The 19,374-nt window shown below is 39.7% G+C and overlaps 1 protein-coding gene across 1 annotated transcript in view; it reads left to right on the top strand.

The window, feature by feature from the left end:
• The window catches only part of lrba (LPS-responsive vesicle trafficking, beach and anchor containing), a 373,382-nt gene that overhangs the window by 161,315 nt on the left and 192,693 nt on the right, over positions 1-19,374 (top strand). The window lies entirely within an intron of this gene.

The raw sequence follows: 19,374 nt of genomic DNA on the forward strand, positions 1-19,374 counted from the left end.
TGAGCAAGGCCTTTAACCCTCAACTGCTCAGTTGAATAAATAGATGTGTTAGAGTATGTTAGAGGACATTACAGGGCATTAGAGGACATTACTGTACATTACATTGTGTGAGACTATATTACAGGGTGTTAGTGTGTGTTAGAGGACATTACGGGGCGTTGGAGGACATTACAGGGCGTTAGTGTACATTACATTGTGTTAGACATTACAGGGTGTTAGAACACATTACAGGGTGTTAGTGTTAAACATTGTGTTAGAGAATATTACAGGGCGTTAGAGGACATTACGGTGTGTTAGAGGACATTATGGGGCATTAGAGGACAGTACATTGTGTTAGAGAATATTACACGGCGTTAGAGGACATTACGGTGTGTTAGGACATTACAGGGCATTAGAGGACATTACATTGTGTTAGACATTACAGGGTGTTAGAACACATTACAGGGTGTTAGAACACATTACAGGGTGTTAAAACACATTACGGGGTGTTAGAGGACATTACAGGGTGCTAGTGTGTGTGAGAGGACATTACGGGGCATTAGAGGACATTACATTGTGTTAAAGAATATTACAGGGCGTTAGAGGACATTACGGTGTGTTAGGACATTACAGGGCATTAGAGGACATTACATTGTGTTAGACATTACAGGGTGTTAGAACACATTACAGGGTGTTAGAACACATTACAGGGTGTTAAAACACATTATGGGGTGTTAGAGGACATTACAGGGTGTTAGTGGACATTACATTGTGTTAGACATTAAAGGGTCTTAGTGTGTGTGAGAGGACATTACGGGGCATTGGAGGACATTACAGGGCGTTAGTGTACATTACATTGTATTAGACATTACAGGGTGTTAGAACACATTACAGGGTGTTAGTGTATATTACAGGGTGTTAGTGTACAGTACAGGGTGTTGGTGTACATTACATTGTGTTAGACATTACAGGGTGTTAGTGTGTGTGAGAGGACATTACAGGGCGTTGGAGGACATTACAGGGCGTTAGTGTATATTACGTTGTGTTAGAGTATATTACGGGGTGTTAATGTTTTAGAAGACATTACAGGGCGCTAAAGGACAATACAGAGTGTTAGACTATATTACAGGGTGTTTTAGCATTACACTGTGTTAGAGAATATTACAGGGCGTTAGAGGACATTTACATTGTGTGAGAGTATATTACAGGGCATTAGAGGACATTACATTGTGTGAGAGTATATTACAGGTCGTTAGAGGACATTACATTGTGTGAGAGTATATTACAGGTCATTAGAGGACATTACATTGTGTGAGAGTATATTACAGGGCGTTAGAGGACATTACATTGTGTGAGAGTATATTACAGGGTGTTAGAGGACATTACATTGTGTGAGAGTATATTACAGGGCGTTAGAGGACATTACATTGTGTGAGAGTATATTACAGGGCATTAGAGGACATTACATTGTGTGAGAGTATGTTAGAGGACATTACATTGAGTGAGAGTATATTACAGGGCGTTAGAGGACATTACATTGTGTGAGAGTATATTACAGGGCGTTAGAGGACATTAAATTGTGTGAGAGTATATTACAGGGCGTTAGAGGACATTGCATTGTGTGAGAGTATATTACAGGGCGTTAGAGGACATTGCATTGTGTGAGAGTATATTACAGGGCGTTAGAGGACATTGCATTGTGTGAGAGTATATTACAGGGCGTTAGAGGACATTGCATTGTGTGAGAGTATATTGCAGGGCGTTAGAGGACATTGCATTGTGTGAGAGTATATTACAGGGCATTAGAGGACATTACATTGTGTGAGAGTATGTTAGAGGACATTACATTGAGTGAGAGTATATTACAGGGCGTTAGAGGACATTACATTGTGTGAGAGTATATTACAGGGCGTTAGAGGACATTAAATTGTGTGAGAGTATATTACAGGGCGTTAGAGTATATTACAGGGCGTTAGAGGACATTGCATTGTGTGAGAGTATATTACAGGGCGTTAGAGGACATTGCATTGTGTGAGAGTATATTACAGGGCGTTAGAGGACATTGCATTGTGTGAGAGTATATTACAGGGCGTTAGAGGACATTGCATTGTGTGAGAGTATATTGCAGGGCGTTAGAGGACATTGCATTGTGTGAGAGTATATTACAGGGTGTTAGAGGACATTACATTGTGTGAGAGTATATTACAGGTCGTTAGAGGACATTACATTGTGTGAGAGTATATTACAGGGCATTAGAGGACATTACATTGTGTGAGAGTATGTTAGAGGACATTACATTGAGTGAGAGTATATTACAGGGCGTTAGAGGACATTACATTGTGTGAGAGTATATTACAGGGCGTTAGAGGACATTAAATTGTGTGAGAGTATATTACAGAGCGTTAGAGGACATTGCATTGTGTGAGCGTATATTACAGGGCGTTAGAGGACATTACATTGTGTGAGAGTATATTACAGAGCGTTAGAGGACATTACATTGTGTGAGAGTATGTTAGAGGACATTACATTGTGTGAGAGTATATTACAGGGTATTAGAGGACATTACGTTGTGTGAGAGTATATTACAGGGCGTTAGAGGACATTACATTGTGTGAGAGTATGTTAGAGGACATTACATTGAGTGAGAGTATATTACAGGGCATTAGAGGACATTACATTATGTGAGAGTATATTACAGGGCGTTAGAGGACATTACATTGTGTGAGAGTATGTTAGAGGACATTACATTGAGTGAGAGTATATTACAGGGCGTTAGAGGACATTGCATTGTGTGAGAGTATATTACAGGGCGTTAGAGGACATTGCATTGTGTGAGAGTATATTACAGAGCGTTAGAGGACATTACATTGTGTGAGAGTATGTTAGAGGACATTACATTGTGTGAGAGTATATTACAGGGCGTTAGAGGACATTACATTGTGTGAGAGTATGTTAGAGGACATTACATTGTGTGAGAGTATATTACAGGGCGTTAGAATATATTACAGGGCGTTAGAGGACATTGCATTGTGTGAGAGTATATTACAGGGCGTTAGAGGACATTGCATTGTGTGAGAGTATATTACAGAGCGTTAGAGGACATTGCATTGTGTGAGCGTATATTACAGAGCGTTAGAGGACATTACATTGTGTGAGAGTATATTACAGAGCGTTAGAGGACATTACATTGTGTGAGAGTATGTTAGAGGACATTACATTGTGTGAGAGTATATTACAGGGCGTTAGAGGACATTACATTGTGTGAGAGTATGTTAGAGGACATTAAATTGTGTGAGAGTATATTACAGGGCGTTAGAGTATATTACAGGGCGTTAGAGGACATTGCATTGTGTGAGAGTATATTACAGGGCGTTAGAGGACATTGCATTGTGTGAGAGTATATTACAGAGCGTTAGAGGACATTGCATTGTGTGAGCGTATATTACAGGGCGTTAGAGGACATTACATTGTGTGAGAGTATATTACAGGGCGTTAGAGGACATTGCATTGTGTGAGAGTATATTACAGAGCGTTAGAGGACATTGCATTGTGTGAGCGTATATTACAGGGCGTTAGAGGACATTACATTGTGTGAGAGTATATTACAGAGCGTTAGAGGACATTACATTGTGTGAGAGTATGTTAGAGGACATTACATTGTGTGAGAGTATATTACAGGGTATTAGAGGACATTACGTTGTGTGAGAGTATATTACAGGGCGTTAGAGGACATTACATTGTGTGAGAGTATGTTAGAGGACATTACATTGAGTGAGAGTATATTACAGGGCATTAGAGGACATTACATTATGTGAGAGTATATTACAGGGCGTTAGAGGACATTACATTGTGTGAGAGTATGTTAGAGGACATTACATTGAGTGAGAGTATATTACAGGGCGTTAGAGGACATTACATTGTGTGAGAGTATATTACAGGGCGTTAGAGGACATTACATTGTGTGAGAGTATATTACAGGGCGTTAGAGGACATTACATTGTGTGAGAGTATATTACAGTGCGTTAGAGGACATTACATTGTGTGAGAGTATGTTAGAGGACATTACATTGTGTGAGAGTATATTACAGGGCGTTAGAGGACATTACATTGTGTGAGAGTATATTACAGGGCATTAGAGGACATTACATTGTGTGAGAGTATATTACAGGGCGTTAGAGGACATTACATTGTGTGAGAGTATATTACAGGGCGTTAGAGGACATTACATTGTGTGAGAGTATATTACAGGGCGTTAGAGGACATTACATTGTGTGAGAGTATATTACAGGGCGTTAGAGGACATTACATTGTGTGAGAGTATATTACAGGGCGTTAGAGGACATTACATTGTGTGAGAGTATATTTCAGGGCGTTAGAGGACATCACATTGTGTGAGAGTATATTACAGGGTGTTAGAGGACATTACATTGTGTGAGAGTATATTACAGGGCGTTAGAGGACATTTACATTGTGTGAGAGTATATTACAGGGCGTTAGAGGACATTACATTGTGTGAGAGTATGTTAGAGGACATTTACATTGTGTGAGAGTATATTACAGGGCGTTAGAGGACATTACATTGTGTGAGAGTATATTTCATGGCGTTAGAGGACATCACATTGTGTGAGAGTATATTACAGGGTGTTAGAGGACATTACATTGTGTGAGAGTATATTACAGGGCGTTAGAGGACATTACATTGTGTGAGAGTATGTTAGAGGACATTACATTGTGTGAGAGTATATTACAGGGCGTTAGAGGACATTACATTGTGTGAGAGTATATTACAGGGCGTTAGAGGACATTACATTGTGTGAGAGTATATTACAGGGCATTAGAGGACATTACATTGTGTGAGAGTATATTACAGGGCGTTAGAGGACATTGTGTGAGAGTATATTACAGGGCGTTAGAGGACATTACATTGTGTGAGAGTATATTACAGGGCGTTAGAGGACATTACATTGTGTGAGAGTATATTACAGGGCGTTAGAGGACATTACATTGTGTGAGAGTATGTTAGAGGACATTACATTGAGTGAGAGTATATTACAGGGCGTTAGAGGACATTACATTGTGTGAGAGTATATTACAGGGCATTAGAGGACATTACATTGTGTGAGAGTATATTACAGGGCGTTAGAGGACATTGTGTGAGAGTATATTACAGGGCGTTAGAGGACATTACATTGTGTGAGAGTATATTACAGGGCGTTAGAGGACATTACATTGTGTGAGAGTATATTACAGGGCGTTAGAGGACATTACATTGTGTGAGAGTATATTACAGGGCGTTAGAGGACATTACATTGTGTGAGAGTATATTACAGGGCGTTAGAGGACATTGTGTGAGAGTGTATTACAGGGCGTTAGAGGACATTACATTGTGTGAGAGTATATTACAGGGCGTTAGAGGACATTACATTGTGTGAGAGTATATTACAGGGCGTTAGAGGACATTACATTGTGTGAGAGTATATTACAGGGCGTTAGAGGACATTACATTGTGTGAGAGTATATTACAGGGCGTTAGAGGACATTACATTGAGTGAGAGTGTATTACAGGGCGTTAGAGGACATTACATTGTGTGAGAGTGTATTACAGGGCGTTAGAGGACATTACATTGTGTGAGAGTGTATTACAGGGCGTTAGAGGACATTACATTGTGTGAGAGTGTATTACAGGGCGTTAGAGGACATTACATTGTGTGAGAGTGTATTACAGGGCGTTAGAGGACATTACATTGTGTTAGAGAACATAACAGGGTGTTAGGGTTTTAGAGAACATTTCAGAGCGTTAATGTTTATTACATTTTGTGAGACTATTACAGTGCGTTAGTTTGTTGGAATACATTAGTTTGTTAGTGTATTGTCAGTTGGAGTAAGTTAAAAATGGCTGAATGAAACCAATTCTCTCTCTCTCTCTCTCTCTCTCTCTCTCTCTCTCTCTCTCTCTCTCTCACACGCGCGCGCGCACACACACACACACACACACACACACACACACACACACACACACACACACTGCACAGTGTAAATCTCCTGATCTATAAATGAGCAGCTCATTTTAAAGCCATAAACCACAAAAAAATTCATTGGAATTGATCTTTAATTGTAAATAAAGCAATTGCGTAAATCCAGACGCCATTAAAGCGCCGTTAAACACCCGCTCCTCAAAGCCGAGCTGAAACGATACACACACATCTGTCCAACCCAGCATGATTAAAAAGCCCTCAGCGACCATGACCTTTCACCCTCTGACCCCAAACCTACTCTGTCATGTTGAGGAAATTAATTAGAAATTCACTGATGGTATCACGTCTCCCATCTCCACACAGCAGGGGAGAAAAAATAATTAATCATAAAGTCCTGTGGTGTCAGATCACTTCCTGTTGTGATTGCAGGCACTTCCTGCATATCTCATGATCTACATCATCAACCTTGTGTACATAAATTAATAATTCTAGACATTATAAAATTATATCAGGAGATCATTAATTATGCACTAGATTCTTCACTTCCTGTCAAGATCATAAACACTTCCTGTCTGGAAAAGCACTTCCTCTTCTCTCTCTCTCACACACACACACACACACACACACACATACACACACACACACACATCGTACTGCATGTTTATATGCCATGCTACAGAGATAAATAAATACAGATACAATGAAACGAAATGAGGGAGATCAAAAATGGGAATGAGTAACTGAGAGACAGAGACACAGACTGATATATGGATATAAAATAAAAAGAGAAAGGAGGGGGGAGAGAGAGAATTTCAAGGAAGAAAGAAATAATAAAAAGAAAGGATCGTAATGAATGTATTAGTACTGTGATGAGTGTGTAGTTATAATGAGTGCGTGTTAGGATTGTGACGAGTGTGTAGTTATAATGAGTGTGTGTTAGGATTGTGACGAGTGTGTAGTTATAATGAGTGCGTGTTAGGATTGTGACGAGTGTGTAGTTATAATGAGTGTGTGTTAGGATTGTGACGAGTGTGTAGTTATAATGAGTGTGTGTTAGGATTGTGACGAGTGTGTAGTTATAATGAGTGTGTGTTAGGATTGTGACGAGTGTGTAGTTATAATGAGTGTGTGTTAGGATTGTGACGAGTGTGTAGTTATAATGAGTGCGTGTTAGGACTGTGACGAGTGTGTAGTTATAATGATTGTGTGTTAGGATTGTGACGAGTGTGTAGTTATAATGAGTGCGTGTTAGGACTGTGACGAGTGTGTAGTTATAATGAGTGCGTGTTAGGATTGTGACGAGTGTGTAGTTATAATGAGTGTGTGTTAGGATTGTGACGAGTGTGTAGTTATAATGAGTGTGTTAGGATTGTGACGAGTGTGTAGTTATAATGAGTGCGTGTTAGGACTGTGACGAGTGTGTAGTTATAATGAGTGTGTTAGGACTGTGACGAGTGTGTAGTTATAATGAGTGTGTTAGGACTGTGACGAGTGTGTAGTTATAATGAGTGTGTTAGGACTGTGACGAGTGTGTAGTTATAATGAGTGCGTGTTAGGATTGTGACGAGTGTGTAGTTATAATGAGTGCGTGTTAGGATTGTGACGAGTGTGTAGTTATAATGAGGGCGTGTTAGGATTGTGACGAGTGTGTAGTTATAATGAGGGCGTGTTAGGATTGTGACGAGTGTGTAGTTATAATGAAGGCGTGTTAGGATTGTGACGAGTGTGTAGTTATAATGAGTGCGTGTTAGGATTGTGACGAGTGTGCAGTTATGAGTGCGTGTTAGGACTGTGACGAGTGTGTAGTTATAATGAGTGCGTGTTAGGATTGTGACGAGTGTGTAGTTATAATGAGTGCGTGTTAGGATTGTGACGAGTGTGTAGTTATAATGAGTGCGTGTTAGGATTGTGACGAGTGTGTAGTTATAATGAGTGCGTGTTAGGATTGTGACGAGTGTGTAGTTATAATAAGTGCGTGTTAGGATTGTGATGAGTGTGTAGTTATAATGAGTGCGTGTTAGGATTGTGACGAGTGTGTAGTTATAACGAGTGCGTGTTAGGATTGTGACGAGTGTGTAGTTATAATGAGTGCGTGTTAGGATTGTGACGAGTGTGTAGTTATAATGAGTGCGTGTTAGGATTGTGACGAGTGTGTAGTTATAATGAGTGCGTGTTAGGATTGTGACGAGTGTGTAGTTATAATGAGTGCGTGTTAGGACTGTGACGAGTGTGTAGTTATAATGAGTGTGTGTTAGGACTGTGACGAGTGTGTAGTTATAATGAGTGTGTGTTAGGACTGTGACGAGTGTGTAGTTATAATGAGTGTGTGTTAGGACTGTGACGAGTGTGTAGTTATAATGAGTGTGTGTTAGGATTGTGACGAGTGTGTAGTTATAATGAGTGTGTTAGGACTGTGACGAGTGTGTAGTTATAATGAGTGTGTGTTAGGACTGTGACGAGTGTGTAGTTATAATGAGTGCGTGTTAGGATTGTGACGAGTGTGTAGTTATAATGAGTGCGTGTTAGGATTGTGAAGAGTGTGTAGTTATAATGAGTGCGTGTTAGGATTGTGACGAGTGTGTAGTTATAACGAGTGCGTGTTAGGATTGTGACGAGTGTGTAGTTATAATGAGTGTGTGTTAGGATTGTGATGAGTGTGTAGTTATAATGAGTGCGTGTTAGGATTGTGACGAGTGTGTAGTTATAATGAGTGTGTGTTAGGATTGTGACGAGTGTGTAGTTATAATGAGTGCGTGTTAGGATTGTGATGAGTGTGTAGTTATAATGAGTGCGTGTTAGGATTGTGACGAGTGTGTAGTTATAATGAGTGCGTGTTAGGATTGTGACGAGTGTGTAGTTATAATGAGTGTGTGTTAGGATTGTGACGAGTGTGTAGTTATAATGAGTGCGTGTTAGGATTGTGACGAGTGTGTAGTTATAATGAGTGCGTGTTAGGATTGTGACGAGTGTGTAGTTATAATGAGTGCGTGTTAGGATTGTGACGAGTGTGTAGTTATAATGAGTGCGTGTTAGGATTGTGACGAGTGTGTAGTTATAATGAGTGCGTGTTAGGACTGTGACGAGTGTGTAGTTATAATGAGTGCGTGTTAGGACTGTGATGAGTGTGTAGTTATAATGAGTGCGTGTTAGGATTGTGACGAGTGTGTAGTTATAATGAGTGTGTGTTAGGACTGTGACGAGTGTGTAGTTATAATGAGTGCGTGTTAGGACTGTGATGAGTGTGTAGTTATAATGAGTGCGTGTTAGGATTGTGACGAGTGTGTAGTTATAATGAGTGCGTGTTAGGATTGTGATGAGTGTGTAGTTATAATGAGTGCGTGTTAGGATTGTGACGAGTGTGTAGTTATAATGAGTGCGTGTTAGGATTGTGATGAGTGTGTAGTTATAATGAAGCTGCTGATTGGTCAGCTGCTGTAAAGCCCATGATAGAATTTAAATTTTCACCAGTGGAAGTTTCCTTTTCCACATGTGTTTTGTGTTGTTTCTCACTCTCTGTGTGTGTGTGTGTGTGTGTGTGTGTGTGTGTGTGTGTGTGTGTGTGTGTGTGTGTGTGTAAAACTGACTATTGGCTCGAGTTATGGGGTAATCATTGACTCTGTGTATATCAGATAAAAGCAGGATCAGTGCAGGTGTGTGTGTGTGCATGCGCGCGCATCACTGCTATTATCCAGTGCTGTGTCAGCTCATCTGTTCTTTACTCCATCCATCTCTTTTCTCATCTTCTAAAAGACAGGAGAGGAGGAGGGATGAAGAGGAGAGAATTGAAAGAAAACGCACAAAATCCCTCACAGGACAGAATGTGTTTGTACTTTCAGTGTAAAATTTGAAACGTGTGACGTAAAATCACAGAATTTCTCATAATATAATCTTAAGGAAAAATTTATTTTCTTGACATTGAGGGCATTATCTTACCCACTTATTGGCAACAATTAATTGTAGCCATAATAATAATTGTAAAAGCAATTCTTTGGGATTAATTAAAATGTTCTTTTATATTATTTTATTATCTAAATTTGTACTCAGAATTTGGGAGCTTCCAAGTCGAAGTTATGTCCCCGGGATCTGCTCGTGGATGCTTGCAGAAAATGATCCGTCATTTGACAAGAATAATACAATTTTACATTTTAAGTGGTGGGCGGAGTTTAAACTTTTATCAACTAACTTCCTGATTGTGATAGAAACACTTCTGTTCTTCATGAATAACTGATTCTGATTGTAGAAAGATGTATTTCAGTTGAAATGATTTATTAAATTCCCTAAATTTGAGTGCTTCTGTATTTAAACAAAATAAAAGATTTGGAAGCAGAGCTTTTGCGAGCTCGTATTGTGATGTCACAAAACCATGTCTGATATAAAGTGTGTGTGTGTATACAGTGGTGCTTGAAAGTTTGTGAACCCTTTAGAATTTTCTATATTTCTGCATAAATGACCTAAAACAACATCAGATTTTCACACAAGTCCTAAAAGTAGATAAAGAGAACCCAGTTAAACAAATGAGACAAAAATATTATCCTTGGTCATTTATTTATTGAGGAAAATGATCCAATATTACATATCTGTGAGTGGCAAAAGTATGTGAAGCTTTGCTTTCAGTATCTGGTGTGACCCCCTTGTGCAGCAATAACTGCAACTAAACGTTTGCGGTAACTGTTGATCAGTCCTGCACACCGGCTTGGAGGAACTTTAGCCCATTCCTCTGTACAGAACAGCTTCAACTCTGGGATGTTGGTGGGTTTCCTCCCATGAACTGCTCGCTTCAGGTCCTTCCACAACATTTTGATTGGATTAAGGTCAGGACTTTGACTTGGCCATTCCAAAACATTAACTTTATTCTTCTTTAACCATTCTTTGGTAGAACGACTTGTGTGCTTCGGGTCGTTGTCTTGCTGCATGACCCACCTTCTCTTGAGATTCAGTTCATGGACAGATGTCCTGACATTTTCCTTTAGAATTCGCTGGTATAATTCAGAATTCATTGTTCCATCAATGATGGTAAGCCGTCCTGGCCCAGCTGCAGCAAAACAGGCCCAAACCATGATACTACCACCACCATGTTTCACAGATGGGACAAGGTTCTTATGCTGGAATGCAGGGTTTTCCTTTCTCCAAGCATAACGCTTCTCATTTAAACCAAAAAGTTCTATTTTGGTCTCATCTGTCCACAAAACATTTTTCCAATAGCCGTTTGGCTTGTCCACATGATCTTTAGCAAACTGCAGACGAGCAGCAATGTTCTTTTTGGAGAGCAGTGGCTTTCTCCTTGCAACCCTGCCATGCACACCATTGTTGTTCAGTGCTCTCCTGACAGTGGACTCATGAACATTAACATTAGCCAATGTGAGAGAGGCCTTCAGTTGCTTAGAAGTTACCCTGGGGTCCTTTGTGACCTCACCGACTATTACACGCCTTGCTCTTGGAGTGATCTTTGTTGGTCGACCACTCCTGGGGAGGGTAACAATGGTCTTGAATTTCCTCCATTTGTACACAATCTGTCTGACTGTGGATTGGTGGAGTCCAAACTCTTTAGAGATGGTTTTGTAACCTTTTCCAGCCTGATGAGCATCAACAATGCTTTTTCTGAGGTCCTCAGAAATCTCCTTTGTTCGTGCCATGATACACTTCCACAAACATGTGTTGTGAAGATCAGACTGTGATAGATCCCTGTTCTTTAAATAAAACAGGGTGCCCACTCACACCTGATTGTCATCCCATTGATTGAAAACACCTGACTCGAATTTCACCTTCAAATTAACTGCTAATCCTAGAGGTTCACATACTTTTGCCACTCACAGATATGTAATATTGGATCATTTCCATCAATAAATAAATGACCAAATATAATATTTTGTCTCATTTGTTTAACTGAGTTCTTTTTATCTACTTTTAGGACTTGTGTGAAAATCTGATGATGTTTTAGGTCATATTTATGCAGATATATAGAAAATTCTAAAGGGTTCACAAACTTTCAAGCACCACTGTGTGTGTGTGTGTGTGTGTGTGTGTGTGTATATATATATATATATATATATATATATATATATATATATATATGGGATACAACTGGCTGCTAAACTTGGGTTTTTTGTGTGTAGCTACCGTCCTTGCTAATAATATTCATAATTTGCAAAATCATGGTTGCTAAAGTGATGTTATATTTGACCGGTTTTCTGAGAGAGATCCGCTGGCCTGTAATCCAGAGTTTAACCTGTTAAACAGAAGGACTCTGGCCTTCGGCACTTGCCATTACTTAACCTTTAACATTCAACCTTTGGCCTGGAAAGAAAGCACGAGAGTTTAACCCCCTTCACCAAGTTGGAGAACAAGGGATCAATACTTAAAGGGGGGGAGAGAGAGAGAGAGACTGAACAAGGAGAAAAATCGATCAGAAGGCCTCAGTCAGGTTCAGTGTTGGTTTTCCCTTCATCATCACTCTTCACTAACACCACCACTAAGGTGTCCTGTGATTGGCCGAGAGCAGAAAAGGCGTGTGCTCTTTGTGTCGAAATTATAATCAGTGTTCGTGGTTAAGTGTGTTTGAGTGTGCACATTTTATTCACATTCAGGATTTCTCATCTCCTTCTGCGTCCTTTTACTTCACAATGTTTTTTATTGTTTGCAGAATCGTATGAAGAAATACATAGACACTTTTTCATCGATTTTCTCGACATCTTCAAAGCTAACATCAAAGTTTCCTACATGCAGGAAGTCACAGATTCTGGGCAGGAATTTAGGCCTGTTTAGGTTTATCCTATACTTTCTTCAAATCACACTGGAATGGAAAATTACACAATCAACCAGTGAAGCACTTTTTAAAAATAATGTTTTCAACAGTTTACACTGATTTTGTTCACCTTTTCAATTATGTTCAATGAAAAAATTGTTTGTTTTTGTTCCCAGTAACATTTCAAAACCTCAGCAAGTCGTCCAAAGGCTAGCAACTGATTTAATTTACTCCGTGCGAAAAAAAAAAAAAATCCTACATGCTTAAAAAAAAAAAGGGTGCTAAACTATACCCTTCCTTGTCACAGGAGTAGCACCATCATGGGTATGTTTTTAGTATCTTTTACTTAGAAAGATGAATGTAGTGGACATTTAATGTATGTAAAATCTAGGTCCAAAAACTATGTTACAATAACTTTTACCATGTAAAAGATGCACACTAAAGATTTAGAAAGTGGTTCTTGGCGGGTGCTACCCCAGGGGAAAGAAAGGTACAGTTTGGTACTTTATTTAAACCTCAGGATTCTACGAAACGATTTCAGTTTGTAAGCCAACAATTAATTCGACGGTTTTGACAACGGAATCTGCCAAGATACGATACGTCTGATACAAATATGATTTCAGTTCATAAAGCAACAATTCAACCTTGAATTATTTTGATGATGATGCTGAATCTGATACGATGTAATGTGTACAATATGATACAAATGTAATTTCGATTTGTAAAGCAACGATTCAGTATTTGACAATGACGTTGAAGCTGGTATGATACTATATGTATAATACAATACCATATGATGTCAGTTCATAAGGGAACAATTTGATATTGGACAATACCGATACGATACTGAATTGACTACAGTACAAAAGGTACTGTAAGGCAATAATGAATCATTTTTACAATCTGCTAACAATACGATAGATACAATACGATACAATATCAGTTCATTTTTGAAGATACCACTGAATGCCATATGATTTTGATTCAAAAGGTTCTGACTTGATATTTAAACAACATTAGCTGGCTTTGAGTGGTATATCAGATATATTCCGTTCAGCTAGCATGATATTGAGCGAGACGAAGACAAGTAGCTGAATGGAGTATATCTGATATACCACAAAAAAAACCAGCCAATATTGTTATTATTAAAAATACACATTTGATGGAACAATTATAGATTTTATAATAAGTTAAGAACAGGGTAACTTACCAATATTGAATGCTGATTCTGATCGAACGTAATTCAATATTCTGTCAATCCAGTGTACATGTACAAAGTCAAAGTTCTAACAGTAAAAATGGTACAAGTCCAACAACCCAACTTATATACAAGCTATATCCAGGTTGACAGTTCAAGTTCAGAGTTACTTTTTTTTAGGAGTTCACTGTTACATTGCAGTTGTTCAAAAGAAAAGGAACCTCGAAGTTTTACTTTGACAGTATTTCCTCTATTGCTCTCTTTTCCAGTTTTTCGATGTCCGTTGGTATGTTTTTCTCTTGTAAATATGCGTGAAGACTATCCAGTGAAGTTTTGGTAGCCTTTCGGGTGTTCAACGTGTCTTTCTCTTTCAAAATATATCTTCGCTTTAAATCTTCTGCTTTTAATGAAGCAAACCTCGCGGCCACGTTTGTGTAAAAACTGTCACAGTCACTTGCTAGCACAGAAGTTTTACATCTCCGACGTGTCTCTTTTCCAGCTTTTCCATATATTTAATACGGAAGATCAAATGCATGAAGAATATCCACTGAAGTTTTGGTAGCCTTTCGGGTGTTCAGTGCATCTTTCTCTTTCAAAATTCTCTCTCAATCTTCAGCTTTTAATGAGGCAAACCTCGCGGCCATGTTTGTTTACAGACTGTCACAGACACTCGCTAGCGTGGAAGTTTTACATCTCCGACGTGTCTCTTTTTGATGTCTGTTATGTTTTTCCTCTTGTAAATATGCATGAAGAATATATAATGAAGTTTTGGTAGCCTTTCAGATGTTCAGCATATCTTCGGTTTCAGTTTTTAGTTTATTTATTTAGTGCTTAATTAGTAGCACTGGATTAGCCTCGTCTTCTCTCTTTCCCGGCGGACAAAGAAATGACTCTGCGTACGCTCAGCAGAAAAGACTTGTCATTGGATATTCACATGAGCGCCGACGTGTGACGTTGTGTTGACAACGTGCAATATTGCAACAATATTGCACGCTTATTCTCCATTGGGGAGAGCGGCGTTATACATGGAGGATAAGCGATATGATAACAATATTGCATGTCATCAGTAAACCCACTAGAAGGGAATACAGTACGTGTTTTTATTCCATGGGAAAAATGGCCTCGATGTATAATAATTAACGATACCGCTGAATCTCCTGCTGTACAATACAGTACAATTTTGCTTGATAAAGCAACAATTCGATGTTTGACAATACCCCTGAATCTCCGATATGATACAATATGATTTTTTTATTAATAAAGCAATGAGTCGATATTTTATGATACCCCTGAATCTCCAATATGATACGATAGGATTTTGATTAATACAGCAGCGATTCAATATTTAACGATACCCCCGAATCGCTGATATATGTTATGTTATGTCCAATACGATATAGTGACCTCTGATTGATCTCATCTCATTATCTCTAGCGGCTTTATCCTGTTCTACAGGGTCGCAGGCAAGCTGGAGCCTATCCCAGCTGACTACGGGTGAAAGGCGGGGTACACCCTGGACAAGTCGCCAGGTCATCACAGGGCTGACACATAGGCACAGACAACCATTCACACTCACATTCACACCTACGCTCAATTTAGAGTCACCAGTTAACCTAACCTGCATGTCTTTGGACTGTGGACCTGGAGGAAACCCATGCGGACACGGGGAGAACATGCAAACTCTGCACAGAAAGGCCCTCGCCGGCCACGGGGCTCGAACCCGGACCTTCTTGCTGTGAGGCGACAGCGCTAACCACTACACCACTGTGCCCCTTTGATTGATATGTGACCAAATTTGGTGTGGGCCTCCCATTTATTTTAATTTATTTTTTATTATTTTTAACATCAGAGTTATGGGCAAATCACCTCGCTAGCCTGTTACACATCAGTTTCTAAACATGAATTATATTTACGCATTGGTCGTTTCATTTTTTAGAAATTAAATGTTACTCTTGTTGCATTGATCATTTTGATTAATTGATGCCTTTTCAGTTGACTCTTCCATCCTAATAGTGCCAAACTAAAAGGCTAACGATTACTTGCCAGTACAAACCACTAACCCAGACTACTAGTTAACCAAGTTAAGACAGATAAACTTCCTATTTCTGATGCTTCCTTGATTTTAAAACCTCTCTATTATCCTCAAACCTTTTTCTTTGTAAGGATTCCTGTTTCTAAAATTTCTTAATTTCTTAACCTCACTACCTCACAGGCTCCCTATTTCCTCACCTCCGCACCTTCCTAGTAGTAAAACTCCCCCAATCTAATGTCTCTTATTTCTAAGGTAAAATATTCCTCCACTTTATGTAATTATATAATCAGTAAGCGGTTTAGCGAGCACTCGAATGGCACTTGAGTGTGAATATGTGTGTAAGAGTGATGGTGTGATTATCATAACCGCTCCCTACTTCCTGTTTCACTCCATGTTTCTCCTTTGGTGTGGTGATTACAGCACCTCCTCTTTAATTAGCGCTGAGAGAGAAACGCGTAATTACGCCAAAACTAAAACCATCCCTGACACGCTGCAGAACCCGGCGAGACGTTTGGCTAATCTGGAAAAAAAATAAACACGTCACCAGTAAGGTAACGAGCCATCAGTCATCATCAGCTCTGTTTATTTGTTTTGGGCCAACCAGGAGAACGAAACCTGAAATTATCGTGATGAAAAGGAGGAAATAAGAGTGATTTATAAAGCAGATGGAACTACCGTTTAGCTTTGATCGGGGGGGGGGGAGGGGGAGAGAAAGTGAAAGAGAAGGATAGAGAAGCAGAGATTGAAAAGTGAAGGAAAGAGAAACAGACAGTTTTGAGAAAACAAACAAGACGAAAGCTCAAAAAGGAAATTGCAAGGTGCGTCAATTTAGCGCCGTAATAACACGTGACACTAATAAATGGCAAAAAATATCTACAGTACAGTGCAAAAGTCTTGGGCCCATGTAAAGAAATGCTGTCGATCAAAAATGGCTTAAAAATAATGAAATGAAATGTTTCAACATTAAAAAATACTATAAATGTTACAAGTCAGCCATAATAAATGAAACAAAGTCAGTATTTGGTGTGAGACGACCCTTTGTGTTAAAAAAAAATAGTAGTCTGAGGTCCAGTGAGTGCAGTTTGATGCGGAAATGAGCTGTAGGTTTTACTGAGCATCTTACAGAACCAGCCACAGTTCTTCTGCACACTTTGACTGTCACACTCGCTTCTTCATTTTGCACCAAAACCCAGCAGCCTTCATTATGTTTTCTTTTTTCATCTGAAAAGCGCTCTCTTATGGAATATGCTGCTCAGATACAAACTGTTTTTTTTTTCCCTGTAACCTTTAATTTTGTGCTGGAGAACAAATGTTTGGACTCTAAAATGTTTTTGTACCGACTAGATAATGTAGAAGTCATAAAATAGAAATCTATAACAAAGTTTATATGAAAAAAAATAGGGTGCCTGAGACTTTTGCACAGGACTGTGTGTACCAACAAAAAAAACAAATAAATATGAAACTATGAATGCTGGAAAAATAGTGGCTCACTGTAAAAGTGTGTTAGGTTTACAGAAGAGTTGAATATTTCATTTTTTGAGGTGTAATTGTTTCTATAGTAGTCATTATATAAAGTATGTATTAGTGTTGTACTCGAGATTGGTCTCAAGACCACTTTTTGAAGGTCTTGGTCTCATCTTGGAATCGACCGCATTTTTACTCGGTTTTATCTCGGTCTCAGACATAGAGACTCAGGATTTTATTTCAAGACCACAGCTGTGGGGATTTCACCATAATCCCCAGTGCATTTTCTGATTTATTTATTAACATTGTTTCTGTGATTGGATGTAAAATTTCCTGCTTCAAATGCAACCAGTAACATGACTCATTTGCTAATTTGAATTTTTTTTTCCCTGTTAACCCCTGTCACCTCGCCCCTCTTCTCACACACTGGTCTGGTCCTGGTTTTGGCTTGGTCTCGCCTTGCCTTGGTCTTGGTCCTGACTTGATCTCAACCCCTCAGAGTCTTGGTCTTGACTTGACCTGAACCCCTCAGAGTCTTGACTTGACCTGAACCCCTCAGAGTCTTGACTTGACCTGAACCCCTCAGAATCTTGACTTGACCTGAACCCCTCAGAGTCTTGACTTGACTTGAACCCCTCAGAGTCTTGACTTGACCTGAACCCCTCAGAGTCTTGACTTGACCTGAACCCCTCAGAGTCTTGACTTGACCTGAACCCTTCAGAGTCTTGACTTGACCTGAACCCCTCAGAGTCTTGACTTGACCTGAACCCCTCAGAGTCTTGACTTGACCTGAACCCCTCAGAGTCTTGACTTGACCTGAACCCCTCAGAGTCTTGACTTGACCTGAACCCCTCAGAGTCTTGACTTGACCTGAACCCCTCAAAGTCTTGGTCTTGTCTTGGTCTCGATACACTCTGATCTTGGTCTTGACTTTACCCGAACCCTTCAACGTCTTGGTCTCGATACACTCTGGTCTTGGTCATGACTTGGTCTCGGTTCCTGTTGAGCCAAAATGGTATTAACTTCTCTGCAGATCTCTGAATAAATCATTAGCTTGATGGTGCGCTTCATCCCTGACTTTCTGAACTATCATGAGGATGTCTTTTGAAAGTCACTCTGGCTAAAAGCGCTGGGTACGTTCCAGTTCTCATTGGTTCTAGTACGCTGTCCTGCACTGTTCCCCACAAACAATGCGATTTGAGATAGCTTGAGACATTTTCGCAGCAGAACTCTGAAGCTGTACTCTCCAGAACGTTCTAGAACTTAATGTCGGTTTGCTTTCTATAATTGCTCTGTTTTCTTTTTAAAACTGACCTGCACACGTTTGGTTGCTGTGTAGCGCTTGTCTCCATAGGGCACTCGGGGAGTGTGTTAAAGTTTTAGTGCACTTCCTTTGTGGACGCGAAGAGCCCCCGGTCCTCACATAGCTCACTCCGCAGGGTGCCATGTGAGTTAAGAGCCTCTCAGCATGATGGCACTTTTACTGACTTTACTGTTAAAGAGACTGAGGAGGGACAGCCAAGTGTACTCTCTCTATTTATTCCTCTTCATTCCATTACACACATGTTTATTTACTTTCAGGTGTATGGATATACTTATATACTTATACTGGGTGTATATATGCTCTTATATTTCTAATGCTTATTCGTTTATCTGTGTGCCTCAGCCACCTTTAACTTTTTCTTTCAATTCCAGCTGCTATAACGGACTTCATGGCATCTGCTTGTGCTCTGCGGAACTACACGCCCGTTACAATCCTAACACACGCTCATTATAGCTACACACTTCTTTCTTTTTCTTTCAAGCCTGCGAGACGCACTTCTGTCATAGACGACGAGCAAAAACACTGGGCGCTACGTGAACCTCGAGTACCTGTTTTTCTTCCCAGCATGCCTCAGTTCTGTCTGGGAAAGACGGATAGATTGAGAGAGAGAGACTAGCTCATATTCAGATCCATAATTCTAAACCTGTGTGTAGCCTCGAA

Source organism: Neoarius graeffei, chromosome 3, assembly GCF_027579695.1.
Source record: "Neoarius graeffei isolate fNeoGra1 chromosome 3, fNeoGra1.pri, whole genome shotgun sequence".
Taxonomy (NCBI): domain Eukaryota; kingdom Metazoa; phylum Chordata; class Actinopteri; order Siluriformes; family Ariidae; genus Neoarius; species Neoarius graeffei.